The 20,301-nt window shown below is 37.7% G+C and overlaps 2 long non-coding RNA genes across 3 annotated transcripts in view; one reads left to right on the plus strand and one right to left on the minus strand.

Moving 5' to 3' along the window:
• Window positions 1-17,522, plus strand: part of LOC307005529 — a 29,363-nt gene extending 11,841 nt beyond the window's left edge. The window contains exons 2-6 of one of the 2 annotated variants that reach the window (XR_013799286.1): window positions 843-1,325; window positions 1,552-1,658; window positions 11,226-11,307; window positions 12,659-12,809; window positions 16,992-17,522. This is a non-coding gene — a long non-coding RNA (uncharacterized lncRNA). Of the gene's footprint in view, window positions 1-842; window positions 1,326-1,551; window positions 1,659-11,225; window positions 11,308-12,658; window positions 12,810-13,202; window positions 13,703-16,991 lie in introns of those variants that run through there. The other variant, XR_013799287.1, reaches the window with a different exon arrangement.
• Window positions 5,011-5,814, minus strand: LOC307006008. The gene is made up of 2 exons (XR_013799376.1): window positions 5,763-5,814; window positions 5,011-5,269 (listed from the first exon to the last, which is right to left on the minus strand). It is a non-coding gene; the product is annotated as an uncharacterized lncRNA (long non-coding RNA).
• Window positions 17,523-20,301: the final 2,779 nt, after the last annotated feature.

Below are 20,301 nucleotides of genomic sequence, written 5' to 3' on the forward strand. Positions count from 1 at the left end.
ATGCCAGAGGTTATTTATCTTACATTTTTATTTGTTAAAGATATTTGTCACTTCGGTGATTGTGTCACTTCAAAACACTTAGCTAAACTTGCATGGATTTATTTCTTTATGTCCTTTTCAGAACGTGACCTTTTTGGGTTCCAATTAACGTTCATAATATAGACAAAAACAATATTCTTTAAATATTATATTTATATATAAAATATTAATTTATTATCACAATAGCTAACTATTGATAATATAATGAATAGCTAACTCTGACCATTATTACAGTTTGATTTTCATAACCAGCATAATTTATCTATGATGCTAATATTTCCGTTTATATTCAGCTGTCGCCACTTCTTAAGTTACGAGCGAGAAGCTGCAACTTAAAATGGAAGATTTATGTTTCATCCCTGTCGATCTTCCCAATGGATCAGTATGCATGTTGCATGTGTATGTTGTAGCGTGAGTGTTTAAGCATAGGAGGCACTGAGACATGTGAGGAATGCAAACAGACAGTCGGCTTTACAACTCTTTGGCTCCAGTTCTTATCAGGCCCCTTTAAATTCACCCCAGCGCAGCAGAGCCAGAGAAGCATGTAGTTTGAGTATGCGAGCAGGGTCAGGGTTCATATTCGGACCATCAGCTATACCTGATGTTCTTTTTCTTCCAGAATAGTATTTTGCACCCTTGCAAGGGTCATCGGCCTGTAAAAAGTTGAAAAACCCTGAATGACGTAAGCATGAGTGTATGTGGATGACCACTACTGGTTGCAGTGCCCGAAATCAGGGCTGTAGATTATCTGCTCATACTGAGTCCTGTGTTTGCGTCTTTGCGTATTAACTCTTCCGCTATAGATGATGTCACCAGAGAAGGCCTTCCAGTGTGAGTCATCTGGGAGCGGAGAAGGTGGATTTGGATCCCGGGTCCAGCTGACCTCTGGAGCTTCTCACCCGAACTGTTTGTGGAGCCAGACTTCAGATTAGAGCGGCTGCATTTCTCTGCTCCTCTGACTTGCTTTCTTTTCTTTCTGTTGAACTTGTCCGTCACCCCTTCCTCCCACCCACAGTTCATGTTTTCCAGATATGTCACTCCAGCAGGGATATACAGTACTTTACTTCATTACTTTACTTTATTTATGTAATTTATTGGAATTGTACTTTACCTGAGTACTATTAAAAGTGAATAGTTGTACTTTTACTGAATCAAAAAAAAATTCTTATTCCTTTTTTAGTAATTTAGCTGCTTTAAAGTGCACCTAGAGCCGCCTCCTTCTGGAAAGGACAGTCAAATAACAACAAATCAATACTGTACGATGCCAAACAGTGTTGCATCAGTGGGTAAGCATAATTAAATACATCACTTTTACACTACACACAGTATATGATTTATTTATGCATGGTATCGAACACATAATTAATTTAGTTGCATAAAGCAGTGAAGAGTGAGTCATTAGCTTTACACTACTTCAAAATTAAACTTACATGTGACTAAGTTCTGTTGTATAAAATGCATTACTGAAATTGAAATAACTTTTATTTCTCTTTCTGATCAAATCTATTTCAGAGTTTATCTGTGTCATCTTTCATATGGACACCCGCACACCCCCCTTCTAATGTCATAACTCAACAACATGGATATCATTAAGTTTTAAAGTTTCCCACTGGCCACTGGTAAATATGATATTTCTGACTTCACTTGTAGGACATGTTATTGCAGGTGTTAAAAAAACAAAGACCATAAACTATCCTATTATATTCTGTATATTTATATATTTTTATTGTGTGTGTAAGTAGATGGAAGATGGGTGGATGGATAGATGGATAGATACTAAAAAATGTACTCAAAAATCGCTAGTAAATATCACAAATAATTAGAAAGAAACAGTAGGAAAGATTTAAACATGAGTATAGTAATACCAGACATTTTCAATCTTGTGGGGACATTTTTATTCCCCATGAGGAAAACTAGGGCTGCATAACGATTAATCGCAACTAAACGTTTTTGTTTACATCATATATGTGTGTGTACTGTGTAAAATAATTATGTATTTATAAATACACACACATGCATGTAAAAAAAATATATTAAAAAAATATTTACATGTTTATATAACTTTGTATATTTAAATATAATTTATATTATATATAATTATAAATAATATATAAATAGATTTTTTTCTTAAAATTATACATGCATGTTTGTATATTTATATATACATAATTATTATACACAGTACACACACATATATGATGTAAACAAAAACTTGTATTCTGCAAACGATTAGTTGCGATTAATCGTTATGCAGCCCTAAGGAAAACAGCTTCTAAATCATACTAAATTATGTTTTCTGTGATGGGTATGTTTAGGATATGAGAATTTTGAATATACCGTTTGTACAGTATACAAATCATCATGTCTAAGGAAAGTCCCCATAAACCATGAAAACAGTGTGCGTGCGTGCGCGTGTGTGTATGTGCGTGTGAGCGAATGACTAGGATAGAAGAAGGTCTTGGCGCCACTGTGTTGATCTTTTAGTTCTGTCTTTCCTGACACCCTCCCATCCTCAATGCCAATATCTAAGCACTGTACAACAGATCTTACAACTAGCTACTCATCTTTCAGCATTCCCGTTTTAGTAGGCACAGCTTCAAAACTCTCCCGTGCCATCATATCAGCTCAAGAGACCACATATCTTAAAAAAACAACAAAAAAACACTCACTCATGGTTCTCTGGATATGAGAGCCTGCAATGGTAACCTGGCAATGAAGTTAATTTTCCTAATACACTGCGCAAGTCGACTCGTTGGTCCTTAAAGCACTAGAAGGCACTGGATACCAGCCGTTTGAAAATCAACACAGATAATCACCACGACAGCGAGCACGTGGAGAACACAATCAATAGCTGCCGCTCACAGCAAGGTCACACCGTGACATGCAAACAAGCCCTGGCTTTCCTGTCCCGCATGCTAAGTAGCCGTGACTGCTACTTGGGAGATGTTTGTCTCTCGGGAAAGGCATCGCAGTGCCATTGTTTGTGAAATCTAATAGGCTTGTGTTGTGTTCGCTCGCTTTGTGCTGAGCAGTGAGCTTTATTCCCTCGTCGCTTCAGCAGCCTGTTTGTCCATTAATGCTCCATTAGGGAAATTAGTGCTGTAATTGGGGAGGCGAGAAGAGATCAGGAGACTAAAGTGAAGGAGACGTGACTGTTAGTCTTAAAGGGCCGGTGGTGGACGCGGTGCGACCAGTACCTGCTTGATGTTAAGGGAATTACTAACAAAGTGAAAATGTTAATTGATTTACTCTGAATATAAAACAAGAGTTGAGGAAATGCAATGACACAAAATGCAAACATCTGTAGAGAATCTACATTGTAAAAATGGAAGCATTAAATTTACAGTCTTTCTTTTTGTCAGGAAAAAGCACCAAAAAAGACTCACCCTGCACTCAAGGTGTATGTATACATGTGTATTGTATTGTTTATGTATCTTTCATCTGTCCAGTCAAATTTTCTTTCTCTCTCTGTGGAGAATGTCCCTCCCCCTGACACCACCTTCCATTGCCACTGACTAGTGTTATCAAGTAATGGTTTATGGCTGTGACAGAAATTACAGCCTTCAGGCTCTTTTAAAAAGCCACAAACCCTTTCATAAGTCCCACCAAAACTTCCTGCTTCAAAAGGAAACACATCAACACAGGAAGGAAAACTGCTTTTGTCAAGGCACTTTATGGGGTTTCAGATGTCTTAGAAAAGCTGATGCCACCTGTTGCAATATTTTATTATCGAACGCAATTACATTTTTACCCTACTAGTTTTTTTTATAAAGAAATGGATACTTTTATTCAGCAAGCATGCATTAAATTGATTAAAATAATATTTATGTTGTTACAAAATATTTCTATCTCAAATAAATGTTGTTCTTTTGTTCATCAAAGAATTCTGAAAAACATTATCATAGTTTCCACAAAAATATTAACAGCACAGCTATTTTCAACATTGCTAATAATAAGAAGAAATGTTTCTTGAGTACCAAATCAGCATACAATGATTCCTGAAGGATCATGTGACACTGAAATGATGCTAAAAAATTCAGTAGCACCTCAATGCAGTACATAAGATCCAAGGGGCGGAGTTGGATCCAGATCCAAGGGGCGGAGTTAGATCCAGATCCGATGGGCGGAGTTGGATCCAGATCAGAGGGGCGGAGTTGGATTTCCTCCCACTGCATTCTGATTGGTCAACAGGTTCCTAGCGTTTCTCACAGGTTCGCGTTTAAAGTCTGTGTAGAGAGAATGGTGTCGTCTAATTTAAGAACCTAATTTAATAACAAATGATCGTTGCGACGGAAGCGAATCAATCAAAACTAACTTTAGCTGGAAAATAATTGTATTAAAGAACCAAAACCATCTCCATTTCCTTAAATTATAAGTTTATCTCTGTAAAGCTGCTTTGAAACAACACTGTTAAAAGCGCTATATAAATTAAGATGATTTGACTTTTGACAGAAAAACAAACTTGCTGAAAACAAATCTTATTTAATGAAGTTTAAAAAGTTACAAACATTGTAACATTTGCAGTTTTTTTTCATTTGGAAAAGGCGTTAAATTATAATCCAAAACAAAAAGATTGATTAAAAATTCTTACATTTCATCTTCCCTGAAAAGCATGTAGTTCCTTGTTACATGCAAGAATAAATATCTCTTAAAAAGAAATGTATTATTTGATTGGCTGATCTTTTACCCCTCTCAGTAGTCCACATGCACTTTGATTTCAAATATTAAATCAAATATTATAATATTAATAAGTAGGCGCGTCTACTTTTGAGTAATATTAAATCAAGTTTAAATTCATGTAGAAAATATGTGTGCTTTTCCACTGATTATGCAACTGTAAGTGACTAAATTATAGCAGCACTAATTTTAAACTTATAAATGACTTCACAAGGGAATCTGACTTAATTTACATAACATAAGAGCATCTCACTTACATAAATGCATGAACAATTCATTACCAGCACAATTAAATAGGGAAAAAAAAACAAGTTTATTAACACACTAGGTAAAACAGACATTTTGAAAACAGTAGGGAAACTTTGAAGGCAAAACATAAGGAAACTACATTGGGAGCACACGCAGAAATGACACAAACATTACAGGGAAACCACCGGACATTCACAATTAACTATTCATCCTTTCAGGTCAGCACAGATCTGGCAGAAGTCTGGGTGGGTGTCTTCACATATTATTTTAAAAAGTTCCCCCTTTCTTCCTCGACCTCCATATCCTGTGGGTTAGCAAAGAAAGCAAATATTTAAATGTTCATTATTTTTTTAAATGTTTTAATTCATCATTGAAAGTAAAACACTCCATGGCAACAACTAACAATGCATACCTGGAGTGCAGTGTTTGCCTAACCTGTCTAGTGGGTAGCGTGGCTAACCTGGCTAACTAGATAGCTACCTGACAGACAACACCACATGTTAGCTTATCCTAGCTATAAACATATGAACATACCAACAGTATTATCCAAAGCTAATTAGTTTAGCTAAATAGATAGGCCACCTCTACACGTGCGTGCTAACGTTAACGCTACAAACGACCTAACTTACCATTAATGGATGCCAGTTTAGCGGACTAGTTAAACATGTCTTGGTGTTATCAAAAAGTATGGACACTGTCAAAACTTTAACATATATTTAAGTGTGATCATTACTTAAAGATGCACACTAAATTATTAATCTATCTCGACTATATTAGTAATCAAAATGTAGACTTACATTGATGAGAGCAAACAATGGTGATCACCGATATGCTGGTTCATCTGGTGGTGGGGCATGGGGCGTGGGGGCGAAGTATATATAGTGGGAGGAGTTGGATCTGGATCCAACTCCTCCCAGTGGATTTCATGTTCTGCAGTGAGGACCTTCTCAAAAAATTCAGCTTTGCATCACAGGAATCTTAAAAAAAAAAAAAACGTAATAGATAATATTTCAAAATATTACTGTTTTATATACAGTGGGGCAAAAAAGTATTTAGTCAGCCACCAATTGTGGAAGTTCTCCCATTTAAAAAAATGAGAGAGGCCTGTAATTTTCATCATAGGTACACTTCAACTATGAGAGACAAAATGAGAAAAAAAAATCCAGAAAATCACATTTGTGGAATTTTTAATGAATTTATTTGCAAATTTTGGTGGAAAATAAATATTTGGTCAATAACATAAGTTTATCTCATTACTTTGTTATATACCCTTTGTTGGCAATGACAGAGGTCAAACGTTTTCTGTACGTCTTCACAAGGTTTTCACACACTGTTGCTGGTATTTTGGCCCATTCCTCCATGCAGATCTCCTCTAGAGCAGTGATGTTTCAGTGCTGTCGCTGGGCAATTCAGACTTTCAACTCCCTCCAAAGATTTTCTATGGGGTTGAGATCTGGAGACTGGCTAGGCCACTCCAGGACCTTGAAATGCTTCTTACGAAGCCACTCCTTCGTTGCCCGTGCGGTGTGTTTAGGATCATTGTCATGTTGAAAGACCCAGCCATGTTTCATCTTCAATGCCCTTGCTGATGGAAGGAGGTTTTCACTCAAAATCTCACGATACATTGCCCCATTCATTCTTTCCTTTACACGGATCGGTCGTCCTGGTCCCTTTGCAGAAAAACAGCCCCAAAGCATGATGTTTCCACCCCCATGCTTCACAGTAGGTATGGTGTTCTTTGGATGCAACTCAGTATTCTTTCTCCTCCAAACACGACGAGTTGAGTTGGTACCAAAAAGTTCTATTTTGGTTTCATCTGACCATATGACATTCTCCCAATCCTCTTCTGGTTCATCCAAATGCTCTCTAGCAAACTTCAGACGGGCCTGGACATGTACTGGCTTAAGCAGGGGGACACTGGCACTGCAGGATTTGAGTCCCTGGCAGCGTAGTGTGTTACTGATGGTAGCCTTTGTTACTTGGTCCCAGCTCTCAGCAGGTCATTCACTAGGTCCCCCCGTGTGGTTCTGGGATTTTTGCTCACTGTTCTTGTGATAATTTTGACCCCACGGGGTGAGATCTTGCGTGGAGCCCCAGATCGAGGGAGATTATCAGTGGTCTTGTATGTCTTCCATTTCCTAATAATTGCTCCCACAGTTGATTTCTTCACACCAAGCTGCTTACCTATTGCAGATTCAGTCTTCCCAGCCTGGTGCAAGTCTACAATTTTGTTTCTGGTGTCCTTTGACAGCTCTTTGGTCTTGGCCATAGTGGAGTTTGGAGTGTGACTGTTTGAGGTTGTGGAAAGGTGTCTTTTATACTGATAACAAGTTAAAATAGGTGCCATTAATACAGGTAACGAGTGGAGGACAGAGAAGCCTCTTAAAGAAGTTGTTACAGGTCTGTGAGAGTCAGAAGTCTTGCTTGTTTGTAGGTGACCAAATACTTATTTTCCACCATAATTTGCAAATAAATTCATTAAAAATTCTACATTGTGATTTTCTGAATTTTTTTTCCTCATTTTGTCTCTCATAGTTGAAGTGTACCTATGATGAAAATTACAGGCCTCTCTCATCTTTTTAAGTGGGAGAACTTGCACAATTGGTGGCTGACTAAATACTTTTTTGCCCCACTGTATTTATCAAATAAATGCAGCCTCGGTGAGCAAAAGAGATTTCTCTTTTAAAATCTTACAGACCCCAATCTTTTAAACAGAATACTGTTATAACAGTGTACAGTTATGTATACATGTACTTTTGGATGTGCATCTATCTCCAATCATGCAGTAAATACTCATTTATGATAAGAAAACCTTGTTTATTTAACAAAACAGAGGAGGCCGAGAGATGGAGGCAGTGGTGCGTGTGTGTTTAAGGGTGTCTGTTTGTGTGAACTTGCCTGAAATTCTCCAGGTCTGCCCTCTTTGTTATAAGTGTTCTTAAAGTAGCTGGCAGAAAAGTGCTCTTTTTGATAAGCTGCAAGTTACTGAAAGCTAGCTATAATCCCCACTTACTGTATAGACTCTGCGATATTTGCTGTAGCAACATAAACCCGAGTTTGATCAATTTAAGCAATGTCATTTTCAATATTGTATTTTTGCAATTGCATACGATCTTAAGGCTTACGATGCTTTTGTCCAAACACTGTCCTGCAGAGTTTAGCTCCCACTTGCCTCAACACATCTGCTCATAAGTTTATAGTACTGTATATGCCTAGTAGTACGACCTTGATTCGCTGGCTCAGGTTGATTTAAGTGGGGTTGGGAGATTAATGTATACTATAGGACACACCTGCTGTAGATGTCAAATGGTTTTCATATGTAGATTAATCGTTTTACTTCAGAAGACTAGTAATATAGTGACACATGGAGTCATATGGACTAATTGCTTGTTTGTCTTATTCATAATTGAGCAGCATGAAAATTCTCATTTTGTGTTCCACAGAAGACAATTAGTGTTAAAGGGATAGTTCACTTTGAAATTAAATTTTGGTATGTTTTAGCTTACCTGAAGTGCATCCAAGATGTAGGTGTCTTTGTCTCTGCAGTAGTTAAAATTTTTATATTTTTATGTCAAACCGTTCTTGTCTGTCAGTCATATAATGCAGGTATATAGGCACTGTATCCAAAAGCATGCAGAGATGTCTCTAATAGCATGCAGAGAAAAGTCCAAATTAAAAAAATTCCCCATCGTAAGTGCACATTGATGGCCTAAGCTCGCGCGAACTCATCCGGGAGTGTTGAGTTTTCACTTATTCCCAATTTGTAAGCCTTCTATCTTGACACACTACTCGCTTCATTGTTCAGGTCAATCAAAGGCATACGTTGAGCCATACAGCCAATCACACGCGTTTCTGCTGAGATTAAAAATGCAATGTCCAATTGAAGGCGGTTAGATTAGTTTCCGGGAAAGAAATCCGGTGTAAACAGATCACTTGGACGTGGTTGTGTAAAAGAGATAAAAACGATATAAATACTGTTCGTTTTATCACACAAACCGCTTGTTTCGTGTCTTAGGCCATCAATGTGCACTTACGATGGGGAATTTTTTTAATTTGGACTTTTCTCTGCATGCTATTAGAGACATCTCTGCATGCTTTTGGATACAGTGCCTATATACCTGCATTATATGACTGACAGACAAGAACGGTTTGACCTAAAAATATCAAAATTTTAACTACTGTGGAGACAAAGACACCTACATCTTGGATGCACTTCAGGTGAGCTAAAACATACCAAAATTTAATTTCAAGGTGAACTATCCCTTTAAGAAATTATGAGTTTTCGTTTTGTGTGAACATTTTGTGTGTTAAACGTGTTGTTCTGAGGTAAATGACGGTTCTTGACTCCTATAACTGATATGATAGCATTCTCAGGTCTGCTCACTGCCCGGTAGCCATTACTGTGTGAAAGGGAGTCGGACTCGGACCCCCGTGGCTTCCTGCCAGACTAATTTCCTCGCGCTCTTCCTGAACAAGACATCATTTGAAATGATATACAACCGCTTCTTCCTTTCCCTGGTGGTGGCAGGCTTTAAATAGCACATCTGGGGACACCAGTTTGTCCCGCCACCCTCATGCACGGCCCAAACCCCCGTACATGATGATTCATGCTCTGTTTTCTCTCGAAACAGCTCAGCATCCTGGCATTGTGAGGACGGCCTAAACCTCGGGCCGAAATAAGCATGAAAACCGTGGACGTGGATTTTCCCGGGTGGTCGAGGAGATGTCAGTCACCATGCCAGAAAATGATTTCTGCTCATGACAGCTCATTTCCAGCCTGCTGTTTATTTGTTCTGCTGTGTTTTTTGTTTTTTTTTTGGCTGCGTATTTTACCCCAGATCGGTGCTCCTAAAGTCCTGTCCCGGGGACTTTTAACAACTTAGATTTTAGCATCTCACAACTGAAAGCTATTGATGAGCCACTAAAAGGATTAGTAGCATTAAGGCTAACTGTATTCAGATATGACTAATGCCCGAGCAGGACCCGCAGGACTGAGAGGTGTCAAGTCAAATCGTTCAATAAGTCCTCCATTAATCCCCCTTCATAGGCCTTGTTTACACCTGGTATTTAGATGGATTTTGGTCGATCGGATGACAAGTAGACGAGGGAGACACATACTCGTTTACACCTGGTGTTTTCATCTATCTCTTTTGTCCACTTTCAACCACTTCTGTCCTGATTTCTTCGAGAGGAGGGTCTATAGGTGGGTAAATGTATGGGTTTTTCCAGATCTTTCGATCTAATGGACAATATGAACGCGCCTGAAGAAATCGACGGAAAAATATACGGAGAACGGCTTTCGTTTTTCTGCTCTAACAGCCGCAAGACCAACCTGAACACTGTGAGTGTGTGTTCGAAATCAGGAATTATAAAAGAACATTGTGCTTGGTACGTTTTTCGTCTTCAAACCAAACTTGGATCTTCAGCCGACAAAGTTTAAATCCCGTCTGGCTCGAGCGCTTCCTATTTTAGAATACACTCTCTGAAGTATTTACGAAAAAAAAAAAAATTATTAGGCCTATTTATTTATTCTGCTAAGGTGCTCTGGATAGTTTAGTGTTGCTATGCTGTGGCTTCTTGGTGCTTGGTTTCTGGCCCAATTCTCTTTTTTTTTCTCACTATTTTTGGCTCGGGTCCTTCTTTCAATGTAAGTGTATGGGAAGTGGTCACATTGGTCCTTGCAGAGTAATGTTTTTCAAACTGAGAGGGGGAGTTTGGGAAAGGCCCTGCCACTTTTATTCCATTAGATGATGACAAAAGGGATTATGTGTTAAGAGGAGTGCCATTGGAAGGATATCAGCCATTAGACCCTTTTCACTTTTACTGACCACTTTGCTGATTCTATGAAATACTATTAGGGTCTTTGGTGGCAACACTCACCACATGGGGCTTCACTAAACTGGATGAGGGCAACAGTGCTATAATTATGGGTGTGAATAGGGAGATTATTCCACACATGACCCTTTTATGAGATTGGGAAAATATATAGGAGCCTCTCTGAGGTCAGAGTTTATAGGTAAAGGATGAGGAGATATCTGATTTCAGCATTATAACATATTGTGATTTCATAATAACAGATACCTGAAAGCCAATGGTTAAATTACACAAAATTGGTTCACAGGTCACCAGTTGGCATATATTAGCATATAATGATGATAAATGCTGCAGAAAATTCTTCCTCTGTTTCACAGCGGCTTATTTTTTATGTCACGTTGACTTTTATTTAAGATTCGTAATATTTATCCTTATTTATTATCCAGATTCCCATGGCATTCACCAACATCACCGATCTATTCCGGACAACTGGAGGATGGCTGTGAGGCTGCAGTCATACGGATAAAGGTGATATTCTTCCATAGCCTTGTAATAGAATAACTCAATCCCTATAAAAGCAATTGTAAGGTTATTATCTTCTTAGGGTCCCATTTGTAGTGAGTAGCACTTAGGGAAGGAGAGCTCGAGACTAATCTCATAGTTGGGTTTCTTAGTCATCAGATTTACCTTCTGCCAGCCACAGTGAATGTCATTGTGGTTTTTATCCGAGTCTAGTGAAACGCTTGTGAAAGTTGGAAAATGAATAACAGTGGATGACCCTGGCAAGGTGTGAAGTTGTGGTGCGGTTGGATGTTACATTTTAAAATTCATTAAGCTGTGCCAGTTTGCATGTCAATCTTAGTGAATTCCATCCTTGCATACTTACAGTGATTTGAAATGGCATAGCATCCAGACATCAGTTATTCTTTATAGCTATGTTTCCATCCACCTATTTTTATGTGGTATAAAGAAGGAAACAGCAAAATGCACCTAAATAAAATAAAAATAAATATATGCTCTATTAAGGCAGATAATTTGTTTAATTTGATAAGAAGAAATGCGCATAAACTATGATGGAAATACCTTTACCGAATAAATTCCTGGATGCGCAAAAATAAATCTCATGTGACTTCTCCTCAACAGTGGATGTGATCGGATAACTGGACTAACTAGCGGATCAATCTCATTGCTCAGCATATCAAATGTTGGTTTGCTCATTCTGAAAGGCCTAAGTGAAAGTCTGTCATGACACTAGTTGGGCATAATTACCTCCCAGCAGTGTCTTAAACGATTGCGTTCCCAAACACCAGACAAGTCATTTATAATGTAAGCAAAAAGAACCACAGTGACTTCCCTGAATGCAACAACTTCCATTTTTATTACAGATATTTTCCACCGATTTCCCAGGAAGTGATGATTTTGTTCTCTTGAACACGTGTCATGGAAACGGTGCTTTGTTCGCAAATGTTTTATGCGATATTCCAATTTTGCACATAAGTTAAATTCTCAACTTGGGATGGAAATACAGCAACTGAGAGTTGGCGATTTCTCACGACGTGAGCGATTGGAAATGCTACAAAGTTGTGCTTTGTTGAGTTTACATTTATGCAAATTAGCAATGGCATAATGTGCAGACTACCAATACGAGTACAGACAGTGTTGGATAATGTGGCACACTTAAAAAAAAGTTATTCATATTTAGTTATTTAAAAAAAAAAAATTCATTCATTACTCATTTAGCAATATTGTAGATGTTTCTTAATTATTTTTTCTTTAACTTATTTATTTATTTATTTTTCAAAAGTTTTTATTTTATTTTTTAAACTTTTTTTTAATTTAACTGACTGATGGTATCCTGCAATCCTATTTTCCTCTTAAGGGCCAGCCGCCACAGGGGCTTTTATAGACGATGGATGTCACAAGTGTCAGACTAAATAAACGGAGGGCAGCGCTGCTTATTTGTATGGCGTTAACAGGCGCGCAAAACCCCAAAGAGCCACGAAAGAGCCGGGCCGCCACCCAACAAGCAGGTAAGCATGGGAGATGGCCAATTCCCACACACAGAAGAATTCGCTGGCAAAATATACACCGGACAAACGCTCACCCGCGCATACACACGTTTTAGCAAATAAAAAAGGCCTACGAGCGGGCCAGCTCGTATTGATCTTCTAACATAGGATTATACAGTCTGGCTCTATGGGCTTACCCGCTTTAATTCCCTCACAAAATAGATAGACTGACTTTGGCTCTATACATATCTGGATCAATGCAAATGTACTTATGCTCCCATGGTTCAATTTTAAACGAATTCCATTAGCCATAAGTAAAAGTTTTCTAGGGTAATGTGATTAGGGTCCCCCTCACCAACAGACTTTCTACTCTGCAAGCGGTGAAATGTTTCTCTTTTTTTCCCCTTGCGCCAGGAGCAATATCCCTCCGACAGACGCTCATGTGATTGCGGTAGTAGCGGCGTAAACGCCACCTGTCTCCTCTCCTCTCTGTTCCTCTTTTTGAAACACCAGCAGTTTCACTCAGTCTCACAGGCTCTCTGGTGTCCTCTTCGGTTATTCCCGAATCAGACTCCTCCAATGGCATCATCTAATAAAAGCTACCGGCGTGCTACCTCTCTCCTTCTTAAAAACAAGACTTCATTATTAGATTTAATGCATGAGTTGGATGTCAGCTGGCATCTTTGCCTCCATCTTAAATGCTAAAACACTGAGCTGGTGTGACAAGTGAGACACAGGGCAAAGCTCTATGTAACTATGGTCTATGGAAATGGTCTAGAGTGTACTTCTAATATTGTAGGGCTACAGTATATTTATTGTTGTTTTTAATTGATTGATAAAATATCGCCAACATAAAATATAACTTGGTCTAAGAAAATCTAACTTAAAACTATTTATTTAGTTTAGTTTATTGTATTTGATTAGGGTATACTTCTTGGTGTTTCTGAATGATTTCATCTGGAAATAATGCCATAGTTATAGAAACTTCTCAAAAATATGTTTTTTGTTTATTTGTTTGTTTTTCAAATTTAAACATAAACATGAAACTCAGGTCATGAAAAAAACATTTATTTATTAATTAATTAGTTTTTGTGAATTTAGGCATTTAATTGTTTTCTTTATTGGGCTGTTTATTAGTGTTTTTGATTGATTTCAGCAAATAGAAATGAATGCCAACATAAATTCTAACACAGTTATAAAAACTTCTCAGAAATATGTATTTTTTAGTTTGATTGTTTATTCACATTTATTTATTTAAATTAATTTACTTATTTTCCTTTTTTTCTTGCTATATGTATTAGTGTTTCCCGACTGATTACAGCAGACAAAAAATTATTGATTGATTAAATATAACTTTCTTAAAATGTATTTGTTTGTTTGTTTAAACTTATTTGATTAATTTACTTTCTTTCTTTTTTTACTCTTCTTAAATCATAAATTATTCATTAATTGTCCATTTTCATTAGCACCCGTCCCCTTTTTCAGCAGCGTTGGTTCCAGAAGTATTTTTTTCCTTCATTTTTCCTGGGATTTATAAACCATGAACCAAGAGGTGAATCACAATACTACAAACTTTGATTTGAAGCAAAACAGTTTTAAAATATCGGACAAAGGTAGGGAGGAATATACTTGCTTACAAATGTTGATTATATGTATAAAAACGTTTTATTTATTTATTGCAAAATATGCATATATATACAAACGTTTCAGTATTTTGAGGGAGATCGAGTGGATTTGCAGTGACTCATGGGAGTGGGTGTTTTCTACTCTCTGATTGGTGTAATTTTCTGTACACCACCATGGGTAATGTAGTTTTTCAACAGGAATTCCACTGTTAAACACGAAAAAAAAAAAAAAAGTGCAATAATGCGGGCTGACAGTTTACCACAGATTAACATCCTCATAGCTCACAATAGGTCTATCTTTAAAGGTGTATAAGTTATTGTTCAAAATCAATTTCCTTATGGAGAAATTGCTGGCAGTTTTTACTTCCTGAACCCGACTGTTAACCTCTATTACAAACATTTTAGTTATTTTTCTCTTGCTTTGAGCTTTTCCCTTTGCATTACTGTTTTTTTGCATACTTCATCTCATCTTGATAAATTCTCTAAATTAATTATATCTGACAGACTTATCTATTGCTGATTAGATCACGCCATGTGTTTTCCCATATGAAGGTGTTGATCAATATGGACCCGATTATGATCTGTTCAATTACGAATGCGTCATCGACGCGTTACTCGCACGCTTACCCCTAATCCTGTCATGACATCAGACAAGTAGGCTGTTTAAAAAGAGCTGCCAAGGCATACAACTAACCACTGTTCGTTGTCCCCGGCAACCCCGCAAATTAAAATAAACAGTCCTGAGGGAAAGCTCTCCCACCCTCCCAGGCCCTCGGCCTGACCCTGAGCGAGCGAGAGAGAGAGAGAGAGGCTGACCATGAGATGGAGAGAGAGAGTGGTGCTACAGATGATGATGGCTGAGGTTGCTACTGTGCGCTGCAACATACAGGCCTGCAAAAAACCTCATTGTCATCGCCAGAAAAACAGGAGACAGCCATTCAGTTGTAAAAATTTGCTGACAAGGAACATTGTCTCTGTTTAAGTAGAGAGGATAAATGTGAAGATGGATTCAAGTCATTAGGCTCAACCTAATCAAATCACTTTTGGCCATTCATAGCTCCTCGGGCTTCTTGAGTGATGCAGACAATTGAAAATAATTTTCTCCCTGCATCAAGCGCATGCCAAATTGTTAAAAGGAATGAAGAATAATTTTCTCCTTTTTACTAAATGAATCCACACCACAACATTTTCTCCCTCTTTTGACAGACAATCAAGTCTATTAGACTTGAATATTGGAGTGAGAAACATGGGCATTTTTTCTCTGAAACACCGTACAGCCACTCGAACGTGAGGCATTTGTCTTCCTTTATTATGGCGTTACGGTCATTATTTTTGTGGGTCTGGTCTGGTAAAGTAACAGGGATAAAAATGGCTCATTCCTGCAGTGATTTAGTACATTTATTAATATGTTTGGATGAAATATTAAAATCTGTTTATATTAGTTCCAGTATCACAATTAAATGGTGAATAATGGTTCAGTTTTAATTAATTTCCCTTTGGTTTGAAGATGTTCCCGGTTGCTACACTACACTATCTAGAATGGGAAATTATCATTTTATTAAGAAATATTCCTGCTTTTTCTACTTTCGTACTTAAATCCAAAAAAGAGAGAAAGTGATGCAATTAGAATACGAAAATGAAAATCGTTTTCAATTCTGTTAGACATTTGTAAAATCAGTTACTAACAAAAGCCATTCCTTACTGACTTTATTCTCCAGGAAGTGAATTTTTTTGTGGGAAGCAACAGTATAAATATCAGTGAAAACTATAACTTTTTTTTTTTTCATTCTGTCCTTCCGCAGCTGTTTTTGTATCAGTTTGGCTTGTCTTACTTTAACACATTCCCTCGTGTTTGAAAGAATACAGAAATCATTGGTAACTTCGCATTTCAAAACATGAAAGCACTTTATTTCCATCCTGAAATTTCCATTCCTGAAATCCTTTTCAGTTTTTTTTTTTCATTCTTTTTAATTTCATCATCAATTAATGTATAATAAAATGTCTGATTTTGACCAGAGCATATTTCTGAAAGTCTTTTTCTAAAAAGACAACCTTAACTAAAAGTACAAATCTATTCATATTCATTCAAGTTTCAGAAGATACTGAAGAACAGCACATGACACCTATATAACATCCATCTATATAAGGGATATATCACTGAGATATGAACCACGGTCAGCAATTGCCAACATGATTTTGTGCTCAACCTCTCTTTCCGTTTTCTTTTCCCTTGTCCATGAGAACAGTCTCCACCCAGAGTTACTGGCATTTCACTGCAATATAAACACCACAGAAACCCAAACGGTGCATTTGCTAGTGATTCTGCTCACTAATGTTCGTGACTATTTATATTAGCCATTTATCTCGTAACATATACTTATGTCCCGCATCCCTGCAGCTTTTGGCTGCATACCATTTTTCCCTTTTTACCGTACATGTATATGTCTCTGCAAGATTTAGAATCAGCAGTTGTGCAAAAACACATACACACACACCAAGTCCAAATGTGTCCAGAGGTTTATGTGGGTGAAGATGTATACCGTAATTGTGATTTTGTGTGTGTGTGTTTCTGAGAAAGGTGCAGGTCCAGCTGCTTGTGTTTGTTTGTCTTTGGTCTGTGTGACCCAGGACACTGACAGACGGCTGAGGCTGGTGGACGCCCGTGTGCCACGGTCATGAGAGATATATGGTTCTGTGAACTGGGTTCACACCATGTCCCTCTCTGGCATCTGGGTTCGGACCAGCGCATGTGTTCGTCAACGCGGTGCCCCTCCATTGCCTAACGTGTCGGGGTTTCCGCCTAATATAGCCAAGGTGTGAGTGTGTATTATTTTTTTCTTATTGCTCATGACATTTACAGTCTCTGTGAAATGCTGCCGTTTTATGATGCCATTGTTCAGGTTTCTGTGAACCCGGAAGTGGGAACTGACTGTTGTTGACTGTTGCATATTGACAATCAAACACACAGAATAGTGTACAGTATATCGAACCGCAGCAGATTTAGCCTCGTATGTCAAAGTGTCAGAAATACACAATAGATCCTGTTCTGTCACCAACAACCAGTTAGGCTTGCTGTTTTGAAACCTTCTTAACAATATAAATATATCATTATATATTGTCATCGCAATGAAAATATTTCACTGTACTATTGCAATAAGCTTTATTCTAATGACAATCTTCTTAATAAAATATTAAAGATTTTATCTGATCACATAGAAAGAATTGGCTATATTAAGTTTATGAAAAAGTATTATTCTGCCCAAAAAAATACTGTAGGCCTATTTATGCATATAGCTGAAGAGATTCAAATGTTCATATTTACACACACACACACACACACACACACACACACACACACACACACACACACACACACACACACACACTCATGAGAATATGATATAAAAATAACTAAATTTAAGAGAAATAAATACAAAAAGTGCAGTTTAACTTACAAGAAGCCTTACATTTGCGAATAGTGGAGACGATAAAAAATGACCTTATTGATTTTATTCGTAATAAATGGCTTAAAGGGAGATATAATTTGCTCTTAAACGCTCGTATGGTTGCCTTCTATCCTCTTTGTGGGCAAGATAATTAATACTAATGACCTCAGTTGTCAGTGCCAGTAATTTCATAATAGGCTTCCGAGGACTTGCTCATTTATTTTGGAGAATTAATTAACGTCTGCTAATTATCAATTCTATTAATTACACGTGTCAATATTTCGAGGGAAATATTTTCTCAGAGACTGTTTCTTGTATGTTAGTGTGGGTGAACCGAAGAAGAAGAAGAAGAAGAACGAGACGGGCTGTTTTTCACCCTCCCGTATAAACAGGACGGCCAGATAAATGAGTGCGGTGAATTCATATACAGGGAAATAGCCAGTGTTCCGGGAACAGCTATAATCTGTTTCTCTTTATCATTCGTCCGGAATGACACCGTTTAGCATCGCTCCCCGTTCTCCGGGACTCCTCTGCTCAGGATTCCAGGGCCGGCGATCTGCCTCGGACGGCAAAACTAAATAAAGATGTTTAGTGACAGGCTAATGAACAAATGGGCCCTCTTGATTTAACCTTGATGAATGGTCCGGCCAGGTGTTTTCAATAACGACAATAAGCACTGCAAGCCACAGGCCCACTGATACTGGTATAATGCATTATTAGACCATTAGAGGCTGGGGATGGGAGACCACTTACGCACTGGCCTATCAATAATGCTGTGTCCCAGTCTGCATTTAGGCTCGGGGAATTAGTCATACTGATATTCTATTTAATAAAAAATCACGAGAAGACGCATAAAGAATCTCATTACATTTTAACAGGGTTACAGTAACCCAGGAGGACCGCAAGTTTAATTTTCATAAGAGCATCCATTCTTCAATTATGTCAAGCAGAGAAAATGTAAATGGCAAATGGAATGCTAACAATATCTCTACAAGCGCATTGGCAGATAGAAGCCCAGGGTTCGGACGGAGAGGGACAGCGCCGTGCACGTGTTTGTGTCTGCACGCGTGTTTATGCGAGAGTGTCTCAGAGAGAGGACAGGGAAGCGCAGTGTTTCGCCAGCCATTTAAATGCAATCAAACGATAGGTGTATTCGTGCAAGTTCGAGAGCGCGAATGAAAAGACGAAGGTGTGACTTTGGTAGATGCCAGGGACGGTGTGTGTGACTCTGAGAGGTGTCAGTCCCCCCTCTCCCGGTGAAAGCGCTTACCCCTGAAGTGTCAGTAGCAGTATTGGCATGTGGCTATCAGCGCCCGGTGCTGTGGGGCCTCTGCAATAATAAACTGCTAATTGAAAGGCGCTCTCAGAGAAGGCCTGTTAGCGGGGAGCCAAGTTGCTGAAAGATTACTGCAGCACGCCGGCTCGCTTAGGTGCTGAAAGAGCCTATTACGCCTCTGCTCTCTACCTGTACGGGGTGTTAATGCAAACCTGTGCTCTCACTTTCTCACTTTTCTTTTTTTCAATGGGCTCCAACAAGCGAGGCTAGTGTCAGGGTGGAATCTGGGAGTAATGCGGCAAAGTTTTCATACACAAACTTATCCTGAGACTCACACGCTAACACTAATATTAACTACTACTTTAGTTAACATGAACTAAGAATGAACAATACTTCTACAGCATTTATTCATCTTTATGTTTATGTTCATTTCAATATGTAACTACTATGGAAATCAAATGTTGTATTTGTTAACATGAGTAAATGCACTGTGAGCTAACATGAATAAACAATGAACAGCTGTATTTTTATTAACTAACATTAAAAAAAAGATTTAAAAAACTGTATCAAATGTATTGCTCATTGTTAGTTCATGTTAGTTAGTTAATTAACTAATGTTAACTAATGAACCTTATTGCACTGTAAAGTGTTACCAACATACTATTTTTCTTGCTTTTATGACTTGGATTCACAAACTTTATTTAAGATTTAAAAGATTACAACAATCACAATTATGATTATATATAATCACAAATAAAATTATAAAGAAATACAAAATTATTGAAATTATTGAATCTATTATAGATTATTGTTAAAATAAATAGGTTTTTTTTTTAAATAAAATTTGGAAGTACGTTATGTTAGTGTTTGATATATTGCCTTATTGCCTTGCCTTATGCATAATTTGATAATTATAAGATAAATGACTATATGGTGGCAATGAGAATCATTAAAAATAATAGGACTAACAAAAAAAGAGAATGGGGGGGGGGGGTCCAATAAAATGTCATTATTATTATTTGTTGCCTTTTTAAAGAAAATAGTATTTTCAGATAATTCAACTTTTTTTTGCCTTGTGACATTATTTTCATGACAACTATGTACTTTTTGCCCCTACATTTTTTTTGAGAAATTACAAATGATTGTATTGCAATTTTAATTAGGTA

This window comes from Phoxinus phoxinus, assembly GCF_949152265.1.
Source record: "Phoxinus phoxinus genome assembly, chromosome: 10".
NCBI lineage: Eukaryota > Metazoa > Chordata > Actinopteri > Cypriniformes > Leuciscidae > Phoxinus > Phoxinus phoxinus.